General features: G+C 46.0%; 1 protein-coding gene across 17 annotated transcripts in view; it reads right to left on the bottom strand.

Moving 5' to 3' along the window:
- The window catches only part of KLHL24 (kelch like family member 24), a 61,870-nt gene extending 54,598 nt beyond the window's left edge, over positions 1 to 7,272 (bottom strand). For 4 of the 17 annotated variants that reach the window (XM_016942374.4, XM_063807372.1, XM_024355837.3 and 1 more), the window contains exons 1-2: positions 7,080 to 7,204; positions 6,506 to 6,596 (exon numbers count right to left, since the gene is read on the bottom strand). The gene's annotated coding sequence lies outside the window, so the exon portion shown is untranslated. Of the gene's footprint in view, positions 1 to 5,578; positions 5,606 to 6,505; positions 6,597 to 7,044 lie in introns of all 17 variants that reach the window. The other 13 variants (XM_054682393.2, XM_063807369.1, XM_054682387.2 and 10 more) reach the window with 12 other exon arrangements.
- Positions 7,273 to 17,606: the final 10,334 nt, after the last annotated feature.

The following is a 17,606-nucleotide window of genomic DNA, read 5'->3' as shown; positions in this document are numbered from 1 at the left end:
GATATTTGAAGAGTGTCTGGAAATTGATGTTTCATCCAAGTTTGGGGCCATTAAAAAATTCTAAGAGTTAGCAAATAATTTTTTTATCTTTTAATATATAAATGTATATTTCTTCTGCCTTGAATCTTGTAGAAACTTAATCCCCATAACCCCATAGAAACCAACTAATTCGGCACAATTCCTTTTTTTTTTTTTTTTTGGTGGAAGGGGAGAAGAGGAATGCTTAAGAGAAAATACCAGAACCTTGAGCTGTGTACAGAATAGCAATAGTATTTAAACACAAGTGGTTCTGGTTTCTGGCCCAGATATCTTTAAATAGAACTTGTAAATTCTTAACAAGTTTAGACAAATTCAAAAGTTGATTCCAAAACCAAATATAAACGACCTTTTTTTTAAATGCATACACACAAACACATATGTATACCCAGACTGTGTTATGATCATGAAGTGAATGCTATCCTGTGTTTCCTTACTTTCAGAAGTGAACCTGACTTGTATGTACCCTTGGTAAAAAAAATATTGCAACTAGGGCAAATTTGGGAATTGTTACTCCTAGCTAAGTAAATCTTCCTTCCCAATGGACAATAAGATCCTGAATCAATGTAGGGATGCAGGTCAATTCATGAAACATTTATAAAGAACCTAGTTTATGTCTGTCACTGGCTGGCAAATACTGGATTCAGATCCAATTTTAGACTCTGTGGGGTTGGCTAAGAGTAGAGCCAAACAAGAACTCCAAGATTGGTACTAAAATAGATTCAAATTCTTAGCAGGTGCAGACTGGAATAGAGCCTCTCATAACCGATCTGGTCTAGAATTATACCTTATGGGGTAGAAAGCATAAGGCAATTCACCTGGACATTTTCTATGGATTTTTAGGTAATACCAACCTAATTGGTAAGGGTAAGGGATGGAAGAGAGAGGGTACAAAGTCTGATGGAGATATGTAATATCAGAATTAATCTACAGCGTGAGTGTACTGAAACAAGCTTATGTTTCCTTTAGAATGCAGAAATTCTATACGATGAGGTTACTAACATCCTTAAAGATAGTATGGATTAATGAGGGGCTTCTAAAAACTAATACCAGAAAACAAAGGAACCAACAACATCCTGACTAGCATGGACCCTAAAACTTGTAGTAGAGAACCGCTGCATACTATGTTCTACGCTACTCCATTTTCTCAAATTTCACCTTGAAAGAACACCACAGGAGATGACAAGAAAGGTTAACCAAGAGGTTTATCTTGAAAGATATATAGTAACTCAAAAGAATGAAAGTCAGAAAATAATTGCAATATAGTAAATCTTTTTTTTTTTTTTTTGAGACAGTCTCACTCTGTTGCCAGGCTGGAGTGCAGTGGCATGATCTCAGCTCACTGCAACCTTCACCTCCTGGGTTCAAGCGATTCTCCTGCCTCAGCCTCCCACGTAGCTGGGACTACAGGTGTGCGCCACCATGTATTTTTAGTAGAGACGGGGTTTCACCATGTTGGCCAGGATGGCCTCGATCTCTTGATCTTGTGATCCACCCGCCTCGACCTCCCAAAGTGCTGGGATTACAGGCGTGAGCCACTGTGCCCGGCCAGTACATCTTTTATTTAAAAAATAACCAGAAAATCATATATAATAAGGTACTATACAAAACCAAGCAATTTTTATACATTTCAGATATTTTCACCCTATAGTCTCAAAAGCTAATTTATTTGATGACTTTTTAAAAATCATAAACTTGCACTATCAAAATTTCAGTTTAAAGAATTACTCTGCAGCAGTGGTTCCTGGACCATGTTTTACAAATGTAATGTTTAAAGCCCAGCCTTCAAGCTATTTTCAACATTTCCAGTTTCTTAATGGAACCACCAAGACCATATTTACCCACCACAAGATAACAGAAACTGGCTGGCCGAGGTGGCTCATGCCTGCAGTCCCAGCACTTTGAGAGGCTGAGGCAGGCGGATCACGAGGTCAAGGGTTCGAGACCAGCCTGGCCAACATAGTGAAACCCCGTTTCTACTAAAAATACAAAAAAATTAGCCGGGTGTGGTGGCAGGCACCTGTAATCCCAGCTACTCAGGAGGCTGAGGCAGCAGAAACGCTTGAACCCAGGAGGCGGAGGTTGCAGTGAGCCAAGATGGCACCACCACACTCCAGCCTGGGCAACAGAGCAAGACTGTCTCAAAAAAAAAAAAAAAAGAAAAGAAAAGAAAAAAGAAAAAAAAGAAAAGGTAACAGAAACCAACTAAAACCTTGAGTTTCTTTGGATAGAATGATAGCAACTAGGGATTACCCCATATTTATTAGAACCTCAAATGGGCAATATACTATATGACTTTGCTTGATGAGAAACAAAACAGATAGCTGTTGATGACAAATTTAGGAAAGCTTAAACAATGTGTCAGACTAAACAATATGGTTCTTTAACTAAAAAAGAATACTATTGTCTCTTAAATCACAGGAAAAAAAATATGAATTTCTCCAGTGTTTCTCTCCCTCGACTTAAAACTTCTGGCTACTGATATTCCCCAACCCTAAAGGAAGAAAAAAACTTGTTAACCATCAGACATCACACGTGGTATACCAAGCTGCCCTATTGAGCCTACTCATGCTTCTGACTAGACTTGATGTGTAAATTTACTGTTGTTTGGTTTTATCTTGCTAACATGTTTATTTTAGGTATTTAATGCATTGTTTTATTTGATAATCAAAACACCTATAGATATATGATATAGTTATGTTTTCTGTTAGAAAAATGGTTTTGGTTATTTATTTATTGAGATGGAGTCTCGCTCTGTCACCCAGGATTGAGTGCAGTGGCACAATCTTGGCTCACTGCAACCCCCACCTCCCGGGTTCGAGTGATTCTCCTGCCTCAGCCTCCCGAGTAGCTGGGATTACAGGAGCGTGCTACCACACCAGGCTAATATTTTCTGGGTTTGTTTGTTTGTTTGTTTGTTTTTTAGTGGAGATGGGGGGTTTCACTATGTTGGCCAGGCTGGTCTCGAACTCCTGACCTGGTGATCCACCTGGCCCGGCCTCCCAAAGTGCTGGGATTACAAGCGTGAGTCACCACGCCCAGCCCGGTTTTGGTTTTTTAATTAAAATTAAATCTGCAAGGATGCCAGCAAGGAGCTCTGCCACCTGAACAAATTTGAGTTTTTGTTTTTGTTTTTTTTTTTGAGACAGAGTCTTGCTCTGTCACCCAGGCTGGGGTGCAGCGACGCTACCTTGGCTCACTGCAAGCTCCGCCTCCTGGGTTCACGCCATTCTCCTGCCTCAGCCTCCCGAGTAGCTGGGACTACAGGCGCCCGCCGCTACGGCCGGCTAATTTTTTGTATTTTTAGTAGAGACGGGGTTTCTCCGTGTTAGCCAGGATGGTCTTGATCTCCTGACCTTGTGATCTGCCCGCCTTGGCCTCCCAAAGTGCTGGGATTACAGGCGTGAGCCACCGCGCCCGGCCACAAATTTGAGATCTAATATTTTACATGACTTCTCTATGAATAAAAGCACATAGTCAGTGGTTTATATTTATCTTAGTAGTGACACGAATTATTTACAGTGGTAGCCTTTGGAAACCTCAGTTAAGAGTAAAGCCCACTTTTTTTTTTTGAGACGGAGTTTTGCTCCTGTTGCCCAGGCCGGAGTGCAATGGCGCGATCTCAGCTCACTGCAACCTCCGCCTCCCGGTTCAAGTGATTCTCCTGCCTCAGCCTCCTAAGTAGCTGGGATTACAGCCGCCCGCAGCCACACCCGGCTAATTTTTGTATTTTTAGTAGAGACGGGGTTTCACCACGTTGGCCAGGCTGATCTTGAACTCCTGACCTCAGGTGATCCACCCGCCTCAGCCTCCGAAAGTACTGAGATTACAGGCGTGAGCCACCGCACCCAGCCAAAGCCTACTTTTAAAACACCAGTTTAGTAGTCTTTAAGATGTGCCAAATGTTGAAATATTTTAACTCTGGGATGATGAATATAGGCAGAGTGCCAAACTCTTCAATTTAAAACAGTTTGCTTAGCGATTGTTTTATTGTTTATTTTTTGAGACAGGGTCTCACTATGTTGCCCATTCTGTTCTCAAACTCCAGAGCTCAAGAGATTCTCCTGCCTCAGCCTCTGGAGTAGCTGGGATGACAGGCAAGCACTTAATGTGTTTTTAATAGGAGAAACAATAGCGGTTTTTAAATGTCAACAGTTGTCAAGTGGCTATATACTCTCTAGTTGTTTCAGTCACACCAGAAATAAAATCATACAAAAATATATTTTTCATACGTATACTTGTGAAGATATTTACTTACATTTTTCCATTATACAGTCCATACCCAAATATTTATTGAAAAAAGTGTCCCAAATTTTTGTCAAATATAATAGACAAAAATAACTGTGGTCACTTATTTGATTAATAGTATTTATTTTTCACAGGCTTGACCTTTGGGTTTTAATGAAATGGGAGAAAAGGAAGTTAAAAAAAGTTATTGAAAAAGCATTAAGGTTCAACAACTTGGACAAAAGCCAGGAAAGTTTAAGTTAAAGCTGGTAGTCAGCCCTAACGCAGAATTTATTTCTTCTTCCTGTTTAGAGACTTAGGTTGCTGGCTTTGTTTGAATAAGCAAGCCTTTACTGAGTGATGGTTTTACTTTTTCAAAAGGTTAGACGATTGCATTTTGTACTCATTTAGATACATTAAATACTCTCAATGCACAAGTGATGAGGCGGTTCTGATCACAGGAGATGCTCATTCCGGTGTAACCATCTCCTCTGGAATTTTAAAGAATGCATAACCAATAGGAACTGTTCATATTCAATTCCTGCTTCATCCAGGGGAGCTCAAACTTCCTTCTACAAAAATGTATTGTCTTTGCCAGGCACGGTGGCTCACGCCTGCAATCCCAGCACTTTGGGAGGCTGAGGCGGGCGGATCACCTGAGGTCAGGAGTTCAAGACTAGCCTGGTCAACATGGTGAAACTCCGTCCCTACTAAACATACAAAAACTAGCCGGGCGTAGTGGCGGGCGCCTGTAATCCCAGCTACTCGGGAAACTAAGGCAGGAGAATCGCTTGAACTCGGGAGGCGGAGATTGCAGTGAGCTGAGATGGCCTGGGTGACGGAGTGAGACCACTCCACTCCAGCCTGGGTGACAGAATGTGAGACCCTGTCTCAAAAACAAAACAAGTGTATTAAGTCTTGAGTGAATTCCTACATCTGCAGAAGAAAATCTGACAAAACGCAAATACCCTATTAACTCAAGCGATTAGAAAAACCATTTTCAACACACTATGGCTAAAAATGATTGGTCTTGAAGATTTTATTACCGTCAGCTTAATGTACAATTTTAAAACGACACAGTCGCAACCCACTTCTCAAACATTTTCAATTACCACGGGAATTAAAACATAGAAGTGTGTGACCTAGAATCCCTCAAACAATGAAAACAACTCATCCAAGCCGAGTATGGAAGAATCTTTACTTTTTAGGGGAGTATCTTCAAACTATCTTTTTTAAATAGTAGAAATCTGCTTTTAAATCTCAGCCAACAACAAGCAGATTTTAAATCTATTTTACAACCCTAATAAAAACCAACCTCTTAGCTGGTGGACCCAGTCTGTAGCTGCAAATACAAAGACGTGATTTTTCAAAAGCTGCCCACAAAAGCAAGTGATTAATCATTAAAATCCACTAAAATCAACTGTGAACAGCCACTGCCTCAGGGGTGACCGTGGGGCCCCCTAAGATGTGGCACTGTGATCTATATTTAGCTATCTAAACACGTTTACAGAACTGGCAACAACGTATTCGCAGGACTTCCTGCGAACCACCCGGCAGATAACGCGACACTAGTTAAAGGGTGTTAATTTTCCGGTCCTCGGAGGGCGGGCCACGGTAGCTGATCGCTGCGTGCCCAGAACTGCCTGCAGGATCAGGCGGCAGCAGCAGCGGCGGCGGCGGCCACCGAGGCTACCAGCCGCCCGCAGCAGGGGCGGGAGCGCGCGCCTCCCGCACCCGCGCCACCCGGCTCCACTCGGGCCGCAGCTGCAAAAGCAGCGACAGCGCGCGCTCCCGCGCGTCCTCCAGATCACCTTCAAGGGGGCGGGAAGAATGGCCCAGGGCAGGCCCACCTAGTGACAATAAAAACTCGCCAATAAAAACTCGAACTCTCCCTCGGGTACCGCCCACAAGCTGCCGCAGGCGCCCAATCCCCGCCGCGTTAACAGTCTTCACCCGGGGTGTCCAGAACTTGAGGGCGGGTCCATTAGGAACTAAATTAAGAAACTGAGTCCTGGAGTGGTAAGAAGGTGAGGAGGTTAGGCGGGGACTGCGCCGGCGGAACGCCCGCTCCCCCGCCCGCCCCGGCTCCCCGGGGACGGCCGCAGCGGGCCGGGTGTCGCGATCGTGGTAAACAAAGGCTCGCAGGGGACGGGGGCGGGGGTAACGGTCAGGTGACAGTGCCGAGCGCATTTCGCAATCGCTTTAATGGGGCTTCACGGGCCCGCGGCCCTGGGGACCCCACCTTGACCCCGTCATTCCTCCCGGACAGAACCGACGGTCGTCCCACCAAACAAGAAGGCTGGATTTGAGGCGGTCGCACTCCCCCGCGCTTCCTGAAATAAAAAGCAGCGCCCCGTTCGCAGCCCATCGGCAACAAGCAGCACCCGTCTGCCCAGCCGCCGCCCCCGGCGGCGCCCGGCCCCGCGGCGACTAGCCTACCGCACCTGCGGCTACCCCCAGTCCCGGCAACCACCCCCTCCCACCCCGCCCTCGCCAGGCCGCACCAGCCGCGCCGCGATTCCGGGCCGTAGTGCCAGGAGGCGCGCGCGCCCTCCCTCAGGGCTGTAGCTACCAAGCGGGGGAGGAAGACCCCCCAGGTGAACCCTGGAGGCCCCTCGCCTCAGAAAGGGGCCCTGCAGCCCAGCTGCAGCCTCTCCGCAGACCGCCAGTCTGGCTCTGAGAGGCCGGCCGCCGCTGGCTGCCCTCCCTCAGACACCCCGGTGGTCAGGACCGCCGTCGCCCCTCCGCCCCCGAGGACTCAGACTCTGGCCGGTTCCTCGCCTTTCGGCCGGTCCCGGAGCTGTCACCCCCGGTACCTCTCGGCGAACACTGGAAGCAGCCAGCAGTGGCGAACCCCGCGGTCCCTCAGCGGCCGGCGGCGCAGCGCACTCTCCAGCGCCGGCGTCTCCTCCAGCCACCAGTCTCTGCCGCAGCTCACAACAAAGGAAACATGTGACCGTCCGGGCCAAAACACTGAGCGTCACCGACCCCTGGCCAATCCGGGTGGGCGTCCTCCGCCCCGGGGAACCCTGGGAGATGTAGTTCACGCTTTCCGGTGGCCTCCGGGGCCACCTGGGGCTCCCGCCGTGGGGTGGGTGTCGGGTGCCCAAGAGGACGAGACCCACCCAAAGGGCTGCTGACTCAAAAACACTTTGTTTTAAGCAGAGACAGTTAAAAAAATGCCTCTTGTGTAAGGAGCCGAGTGAGAAGCCAGAGTCGTTTCTTTCCTTCCTTCAAAGGCCCCTGCCACGTCCCAAGGAAAAAGCCCGCGATCAGCCCTTCGACTTTAAAGCTTGGGTCGAAGCTTAGAGAGCTTTTTATTTGACCCTTTGATAGACAATCGGAAATCAGGCCTGAGGGCCTGCAGGGTGGACGAGACTAAAACCCTAGTCCTTATAAGGAGCAAGGAAAACCACCTCTTTTTTTTTGATAAAGCTGTTACTGTCCCTGGTATCAAATCCTAGGTTACCTTTTTATTTTAAACGCACATGCACGTCGACCAAAGCTGTCACAAATCCCTGTTTTCCAAGGTAGATGGAGTTCCTAAAGGACATTGTGTTGTCGTTTTGTGTCTGCAAGCTTTTTGTTTTGTTTCGTTTTGAGACAGAGTTTCGCTCTGCCACTCAGAGTGGAGTGCAGTGGCGCAATCTCGGCCCACTGCAACCTCTGCCTCCCAGGTTCAGGCGATTCTCCCGCCTTAGCCTCCCGAGTAGCTGAGACTACAGGTGCCCGCCACCACGCCCAGGTAATGTTTTGTATTTTTAGTAGAGGCTGTGTTAGCCAGGCTGGTCTCGAACTTCTGGCCTCAAGTGATCCGCCTGCCTTGGCCTCCCACAGTACTAGGATTACAGGCATGAGCCACTGCGCCCCGCCTGCGGGTATTCTTTTAAAGGATGATTGCAACCATTTAACTAGTTTTTGGTTTCTGATACCAAATTTAAAAATCTCTATCTTCTACATGTCATGAATACAGTCATGCCTCTATTAAATTAGGCGTTGTGTTCTGATGACCAGAGGTGGAAATAATATGGAAGGCCTATATACAGGCCTTTTAAACATACTTTTTAGGCCTCTTTTCCATCTCTTATTCAATTATTTGAGCTATTTCTTCTGGTATTTATATATTTCCAAATAATGTATGACTATTTCCTATTAAGGAAGCTATCCTTCTCATAATCTGGTTAAATCATTAATGTTTACGCTAATGAGACCATGTATTTATTATTCATTGTTGAGACAAATCGTATACAATTTCCCATCTTGTATGGCTTTTGGTTTTCCTTGGAGTTTTAATAATTATCCTCTTTCTTTGCTTATTTTATTATGGATCTATCACAATGTCCTCTTAGTTTTTCTAAAACAATAAAATGCTTTCAATACAACTCCATATAATCAAACCCATCAGATAATCCATCGTGTGTTTGTGTGTGTGTGTGTGTGTATCTGTACTTTTTTCTTAGAGTCATTGGTCCGCAGTTCCAATGACTGTTTGGGAAGCTTGCTTCTCTGTCTTGGGTCTTCCCTTCTCCAGCATCCTAGCATTTTCTTCTGTGATTTCGAGCATTGCCTCATATTTTGGTAGAGCACATTCCTCTTAAATAGCTTCCTAAGAAAAGGTCCATGAGAAGTAAATATTTTTGAACTTTTCATGTCTAAAAATATCATCACTCTATTTTACCTTTGAATGATGATGTTGCCTAATCATACAATCTAGATTATAAATTATATTTTTTCAGGATTTCGAAGATACTGCTTTATTAACACCTAGATTCTGGTATTGCTGTCGAGAAGTACAATGCTGTTCTTATACTGATTTTTTATATCTGTTGATGTATGCTTAATAATTCCCACTCCTCAGGAGGTAGCTGCTGAATAGGTTCACGTGGTCTTCTCTTAGCAGCTCCTTATGAGCACCCCAGGCTCACGGATTAGCCTTCTTCAGTTTTGTTATTCCTTGTGATTTAAGACAATTTCTGGACTTTGGAACTTTTTTTTTTTTTTTTTTGTGACGTAGTCTCGCTCTGTCGCCTAGGCTGGAGTGCAGTGGTGCAATCTCGGCTCACTGAAAGCTCCGCCTCCTGGGCTCACACCATTCTCCTGCCTCAGCCTCCCGAGCAGCTGGGACCACAGGCACCCGCCACCACGCCCGGCTAATTTTTTGTATTTTTAGTAGAAACGGGGTTTCACCATGTTAGCCAGGATGGTCTCGATCTCCTGACCTCGTGATCCGCCCATCTCAGCCTCCCAAAGTGCTGGGATTACAGGCCTGAGCCACTGCGCCCGGCCTGTAGCTTTTTATTTACTTATTTATTTATTTTAAATTTATTTTTATTTTTGAGATGGAGTCTTGCTCTGTTGCCCAGGCTGGCGTGCAGTGGCGTGATCTCGGCTCACTGCAACTTCCACCTCCCGGGTTCAAGCAATTCTTGTGTCTCAGCCTCCTGAGTACCTGGGACTACAGGTGCCTGCCACCACGCCCAGCTAATTTTTGTATTTTTAATAGAGACAGGGTTTCACCATATCGGTCAGGCTGGTCTTGAACTCCTGACCTCAGGTGATCCGCCCGCCTTGGCCTCCCAAAGTGCTGAGATTACAGGTGTGAGCCACTGCGCCCGGCCTGGACTTTGGAACTTGATCCTTCCAGTTTTGAATAGTCACAGCTGACCTGGATGTTGCTGATGTTGTCACACTTTATCTTGTTCTCCACCTGTTTACTTTTATGCATATATTTCTTCATTGTGGTATAGGCCAGAAGTTTATAGTCCTCCTGCATAGGAATTTGAGGGTCGTAGGAAGATCTTGACTTAACACCTCAGGATTCTTTGTGGGAAAATCTGGTGATGTAAGCGACAGAATAAGAATGTGCTTTGGCTCAAGCCAGGTTGAGGTGTGCCTTTGTGACTTTTACTTTAAAGGGACTCAGGGAGCAGGAACGTCTGGGGATGTGCAGAGGTACATGGCGTTAAGCTGGGCGAGGGTCTTGGGGTGAGAGAGAGGCCACGAAGCACCTAGTGGGTCATCTCTACCTTCATAAAGTCCCAACTCTCTGACAATACATACAAGGTCCTTCTTGATGCACCCTAGGGCCTACCTCTGCAGCTGGAACACAGCCTCAGTGGACTATCTACAGTTGCCCAGAGGACTGTTGCTCTCTCTGTCTCCAGACCATTCTCGGCCATAGCCTGCTCCCTTTGCGTATTATGCCCCCTCCTTCCCTTCACCCCATTCACTAGGCTAGCTCCTGCCCCTCCTTCCAGGAGGCAGCTTGGAAATTGCTCTCCTGGGAACTCTCCTTTCCCCCCATTTCCCCCTGGGCTAAGTATCTTCCTTCTATCTTCCCACAGTAGCCTGTCTTTACCTCTTTCCCAGCAGTTATCACACTAATTGTCCAGGTTTGTTGTATTTTATTTTATTATTTTTTGGAGACAGGTTCTTGCTCTGTTGCCCAGGCTGGAGTGCAGTGCCATGATCTTGGCTCACTGAAACCTTGAACCCCTGTGCTCAAGTGATCCTCCTCTCCCAGCTTCCTGAATAGTTAGAACCACAGGTGCATGCCACCTTGCTTAGCTAATTAAAAAAAATTTTTTTAAAGATGGGGGTCTTGCTATGTTGGCCAGGCTGGTCTCAAACTCCTGGCCTCAAGTGAACCTCCTGCCTCAGCCTTCCAAAGTGTTGGGATTACAGGTGTGAACCACCTTGCCCAGCCTGTCCAGCTTTATTTATGTGCCTTTCCCAACTGATGATCCTCTGAGGTCAGGGATCATCTTATTCATTTTGTATCCCAGTGCACCTAGTAGGTGTTCAATATGTATCTGTTAACTGATGGAATGATCTCTACTTGTTTTTTGTATTTTTTTTGAGAAGGAGTCTTACTCTTGTCACCCAGGCCAGAGTGTAGTGGTGCGATCTCAGCTTACTGCAACTTCTACCTCCTAGGTTCAAGCAATTCTCCTGCCTCAGCCTCCCGAGTAGCTGGGATTACAGGCGCACACCACCATGCCCGGCTAATTTTTTTTTTTTTTTTTTTTTTTTTTTTTTTTTTTTTTGAGACAGAGTCTCGCTCTTGCTCTGTCGCCCAGGCTGGAGTGCAGTGGCAAGATCTCGGCTCACTGCAAGCTCCGCCTCCCGGGTTCAGGCCATTCTCCTGCCTCATCCTCCTGAGTAGCTGGGATTACAGGTGCCTGCAACCACGCCCGGTTAATTTTTTGTATTTTTAGTAGAGACGGGGTTTCACCATGCTGGCCAGGCTGGTCTCGAACTCCTGACCTTGTGATCTGCCCGCCTCAGCCTCCCAAAGTGCTGGGATTACAGGCATAAGCCACCGCGCCCAGCCCTGATCTCTACTTCTTAAAGGGAACTGAGAGAGCGAGAAAGTGCCAGTAGGCCCTTTGGGATCAACTTGGGGCTCACCTACCCGATGAGGTCCTCAGACAGTGCAGGGTCATCAAACAACTCTGACAGAGGGAGGAAGAGGACCTACAAGCAAGCAGCCTTGGAGACCGGAAGCCCTGGCACATAGGCAGGGGCCTCTCCAGCGGGTGGGGGCTCCTCAGGCAGCCAGAATATGGGTGGTCTTGGCATTGGTGGAGGGCCCTGGGGTTATGCCTACCCCAGAATTCAGTTAATGTGGTTGGGTAGCAGCCTCTTCCTCAGCTGGGGCTGGAACAGAAGCAGAGCTGTCAAGTCCAGAGGGAATCTGCTGAAATCAAGTGAGATGAAGCCATAATGTGATTTATTTTGTGCAATGTTTACAACCCAAGTCTGCCTGGAGGTAGACGGTTGGAGTCAGGGGAACCAGAAGGTCTTCAGACCTATTCCCTCTCCTTTCAGGAATAGAGTATATCATGCCATATTGTGTCTTCTTGCAAACCCCTCAGAGTAGTCCTTGTTTTGCTTTCCATAGCATCCATGACAGCCCTTACGATTTGAAGGTGGCCAAGCATCCATAGTTCCACCAGCCACTCATTTCTCCCCGCTGCAGCCTCTTCCCCATGCAGTGGACTGAACCACTTCTTAGGCATCCCCAATACTTTCAGACTTCCCTGCCTCCCCTCTTGGCCTCCAGCCAAGGTCTCCCCTATCCCCAATTGTAGCAGAAACATTGGTCATCCTTTAAGGCCCATCTCGGGTGCCATCTCTTTGGTGGGGTCTTCTTGATTCACTCCTCTCTCCCCGACCTGCTACGAAGCAGTGCACACCTTCCAGTCCTTCAGAAAGTGGCACCCGCACTGTTTTCACCCAGGGTCCTTTGATGTGCTACAAGGTCAGCACTTTGAGCTCCTCTCTCACAACAAATCCCAGCTGAAAAGCATTGGTGAATGGAGATGTTACTGAAGGCTTCATGAAGAGAGAATTACATGGCATCTCATGCTACAGAACTCTGTAGCAATCCCCACCTCTGCTTCCTTACCTCAGCGCTCCTCTTTTCCCACTGATACTCTCTCTCTGGGCCTCTCTCCAACCTCACGCTTGGGTTTCCTCCCTTTCCGTGTTCTCTGCCACCTTCTTCCCAAACACACTCCCTCCTCCCATCTCCATTTCTGTAATACATATTTTCACACTCATCACCTTGCAAACAAGAGCTCCAAAGAACATCATAAATAAAATTATCCCTGCCCACCCCACCCCCACCCCATTTTCCTTCAAACATATTTAACATCTCAGCAAGCCTGCTACACAATACTCCCCTCTCCAGAGTGTTGAGTGAAGGGGAAAGCAAACACAATACCCTAGTTGCTCAACACTCTGGAGAGGGGAGTATTGTGTAGCAGGCACCAGAGCCTCTTCAGTCTTGAGGGCCACCCCTCCCTCCTTTCTTCTCTGGTGAGGTCAGGTGATGCATTTCTGAAGCCCTATTGGATGAAGAGGTTTGACCCTTCCTAGCTGTGTAGATTCCAGGAAAAATTTGAATTGTCCTTCTGGGACCTCACTCCCACTCCAGCCCAGCCACTTACAGCCCCACTAGGCCAGGCAAAGCTTGTGATCAGAGATACCAACATTAAATTTCAAGAAGGAAAGACATAGCTGGAAATTTTTCTGTGTTGAGATCTGGGTAACAAGGAAATCTGCCACCTGGAAGGTGAGCTCCCCCGACTCCTTCACTGAGCTTTTTCCCTCAAGGGTGCCATCTGCCACAGGGTGTCCTTCCTCACAACTGAAGGAAGTGGGCCTTTCCATCTCATGGGGAGGGGAGGGAAGTGGCAATCCTTGGTTTGTCCCTAAAACTGTCCTTCACAGGTTGATGAGGTGCCAGGCGATTGGTGCTTCAGTGGCCTCATGATTTTGTGTGTGACCAAACCTATCTAGATGCAGATAAGGTGGTGGTCATCACCATGAGCCCCGAGTTCTGACTTCAGAGGGGTAAGGCATACCTGCATGCTTCCTCCACTGTGATGCCAGGCCTAGCTACACTCTTTTATTCTGCCCCACGGACATCTGATTTCATCTCCATATAGAATTCCTGGCCGGGTGTGGTGGCTCACGCCTGTAATCCCAGCACTTTGGGAGGCTGAGGTGGGTGGATCACGAGGTCAGGAGATCGAGACCATCCTGGCTAACACGGTGAAACCCCGTCTCTATTAAAAATACAAACAATTAGCCAGGCGTGAGGGTGGGTGCCTGTAGTCCCAGCTACTCGGGAGGCTGAGGCGGGAGAATGGCATGAACCGGGGAGGTGGAGCTTTCAGTGAGCCGAGATCATACCACTGCACTCCAGCCTGGGTGACAGAGCGAGACTCCATCTCAAAAAAAAAAAAAAAAAAAAAAAAGAATTCCTGCTGCTGGAATCCCAGCAGGCTTTGACTATCCCCAGTTTCTTGCCTCCAAGGCTCCCTGCCTGCCATGACACTTAGGAGGAATGCACTAACTTTAACTTGATTTTTCTTTGCTGCGCCTGGCACTGCTCTCCCTCCAACTGCTTGCAGTTTCTGAGAGTGTGTCATATCCACCTGTGGTCTTGATTGCTTCAGGAGCCCTCCCAGGAATCCTGCAGTAGGTATGAAGGGAAGGGATTGGACCTATCCAAGGGTATCTGCAGCTGACCTCCTCTTCTGTTCTTGAAAGACCCCAACCAGTTTCTTAAGAAATCATCTGTTAAGGCTGAAACAACAATCTCCGGCACAAGAATGATCAATTTAGTAATCTCACCTGGGGCTGTGCTTATCAGAGGCTCCCTCTGAAGCACCCATTCAGAACAATGCAACCACCCAAAACCTCCAGTGCATATCTGAGAGCAGTTTCCACACACTGATAGTCCAGGGACTACCCTAGTCTATGTGGTGCCATTTTTCACTCTTACATAAACTCAGCAATTTGACACTTATATCCTCTGTCTCCCTCTAAAGACTTAAAATCTCAGTGTTCCTAGTTTAGCTTTAAAGTTGAAGAGTCTAGGCTCAAAACTTAGCTTTACTTCTAGTAGCTATACATCCCCGAGTAAATTACTCAATCTTTCTCAGCCTTAGTTTCATCATCTCTAAAATGGGCTAAAAACACTTTATAGGTCAGGCACCGTGGCTCACACCTGTAATCTCAGCACTTTGGAGGCCGAGGCGGGTGGATCACGAGGTCAAGAGATTGAGACCATCCTGGCCAACATGGTGAAACCCCGTCTCTACTAAAAATACAAAAAATTAGCCGGGCATGGTGGCGGGCACTTGTAGTCCCAGCTACTCAGGAGGCTGAGGCAGGAGAATCACTTGAACCCGGGAGGCGGAGCTTGCAGTGAGCCGAGATTGCACCACTGCACTCCAGCCGGGCGACAGAGTGAGACTCTGTCTTAAAAAAACAAACAAAAAAAAACCCAAAAAACAAAACAAAAGAAAACAAAACACTTTATAGAATTGTTATGAGGATTAAATGAAAAGAAAAAATATATCTCATGCCTAGGTTATAACAAATGCTCAATAACAACCAAAATTGTTGTTGTTATCTTCTCCTCCACCAATTCTATGTCCTCTATGATTTGTCCTTTGCTTTAAGAACAAGAGAGGCAAAGAAAGACAGAAATGAAAAGTAAAAGGATATATAACCTCTATTATATACATTTGAAAAACAACCCTGGAGAAATGAAATGATTTTAAAACCTAGAAACCAAAGCCAGCTTCTCTGAACACCCATCCAGGATCCTACCCTCTAAACAGAGATTGTCAACCAGGTGGAGAGAAGCAATCGCCTCTGTTCTTAAAATATCTACACTCAAAGGCCAAATAACTGAGCTTAAATTTGATTGCCTCTGGGTTGCCAACCAAGGAATGAGGAGTCATGGATTGAGGAAACCTACATTTCTTTCAGTAAGCTTTTCACATTAAAAAAAACAACCACAAAAACCCAAAAACTATGTGCATATATATAGTATTCAAATTTTTTTTTAAATATTTAATTTTTTTTTGCCTGATTCATGATCAAAACAAGCGCCTGTATTCACTATTGCACAATCTCTTTTGCTTCCAACCCCAGAGTGCTCTGAGACTGGCCTAGAAAACAAGGAGGGCTCCCAGGTCACCAGCACACAGGGACAGAGCCTCTTGACCCCGCTTGTGACAGCATCGCAAGCACATGCCTGACATATTTTGGAAAGCCTGCCTGGTTCTATTGCTGGTACATGAAAGTTTTGCTCCGGCAGCAAATCTCTAAATTTAGATGCTTTTCAGGATGAACTCCGAGTGATCTTTGTCCCAAAGACTAGTAAGAAGTTGGAGGGCACCTTGCTTTTTATTTATTAATTCAAATGCCAGAGTTAATATTTCATAATGCAAGACTTGTGAAAATTGCCATATTAATGGAAAATAAAACAAACAAACAAAAAGATTTCTGCTTTATAGTTCTCATAAAAATTTTACCCTGGGTTTGTTTTTGTTTGATGTGAGTTAGCAAAGTATTACCATTATCTGTTATTATAATATGGTATTATAATATGGTAATACTTTGCAAAGTCACGTGAAATAAAAACAAACCCAGAGTAAAAATTTTTTTCCTAGTAACTCTATGGGAGTGTCTCGGATTAATACAATTTAGGAATTTTAGCTCTAATATAATATCTTGATGCATAAAATTTGCAATTTTAATTGAAGAAAAGATACTTTCCCAATAAATTAAGAAGATATTAAAGACAGAACCTTTAAGGAATGCTGAGTACACTGTAGCAAAGAACCGGCTCCTGGCAAGGCCAGCTCCACCAGTGTATCTTTATGGAGAGCCAAGAATTTACCTTTGGGGCCAGGCGCAGCGGCTCACACCTGTAATCCCAGCACTTTGGGAGGGTCAGGTGGGTGGATCACCTGAGGTCAGGAGTTCGAGACCAGCCTGGCCAACATGGTGAAACCCTGTCTCTACTAAAAATACAAAAATTAGCCAGGTGTGGTGGCGCATGTCTGTAGTCCCAGCTACTCGGGAGGCTGAGGCAGGAGAATCACTTGAATCCTGGAGGTGGAGGGTGCAGTGAGCCAAGATCACGCCATTGTACTCCAGCCTGGGCGACAGAGGGAGACTCTGTCTCAAAACCAAAAAAAAAAAAAAAAAAAAAAAACATGACCAAAGAATATACCTTTGGATTTGGATTCAGATCCTGAGGCTTTGGTACCACCAAAAGGGTGATGTTGGGTGGTTTATTTAACTGCTTTGAGTCTAGGCTTCTTTGTCTGAAAAGAGAATCTGGTAATACCTTCTTATTATAAGAATTAAATGACAGCTTATTAAAAAACAGCACCTAGCTCTCAATAAATAGTAAGAATTATTCACTCAAGACATAATGGTGAGTGTAATTCCATCAAGATGCAATGGTTAAGTACTATTATGACAGGACATAAGGTTGCATTGACATATCCTAGCAAAGGAAGTTTCTTATCAGAGAACATCATGGGGTAATGGAACAAGATACACAGAAAAAGAGAGGGATTCTGGGGAGCCCCACCATAACTTTCTCAGCCACTCAGATACCCTGGACAAATCACCTAATTCCCTTGGGTCCTAGTTTCCTCATATCTAAAAGGAGCATTGTTGCTTGCACCCGAGAGAGTGTCAGGCTAAACTATTTCCAAAGTCTGTTTGATTTTGGAAGTACTGGGTTGTTTTGTTTTTTTGTTTTGTTTTGTTTTGTTTTGGGACAGAGTCTTGCTCTTGTCACCCAGGCTGGAGTGCAGTGGCGCAATGTCAGCTCACTGCAACCTCCACCTCCCGGGTTCAAGGGATTCTCCTGCCTCAGCCTCCCAAGTAGCTGGGACTACAGGTGTGTGCCACCACGCCCAGCTAATTTTTGTATTGTTAGTAGAGACAGGGTTTCACCATGTTGGTCAGACTGGTCTTGAACTCCTGACCTCAGGTGATCCACCCATCTTGGCCTCCCA

The sequence above is a fragment of the Pan troglodytes genome, chromosome 2 (assembly GCF_028858775.2).
Source record: "Pan troglodytes isolate AG18354 chromosome 2, NHGRI_mPanTro3-v2.0_pri, whole genome shotgun sequence".
Taxonomy (NCBI): domain Eukaryota; kingdom Metazoa; phylum Chordata; class Mammalia; order Primates; family Hominidae; genus Pan; species Pan troglodytes.
The sequence above is the reverse complement of the archived record's forward strand: the minus strand, read 5'-3'. Positions and strand labels throughout refer to the sequence as shown.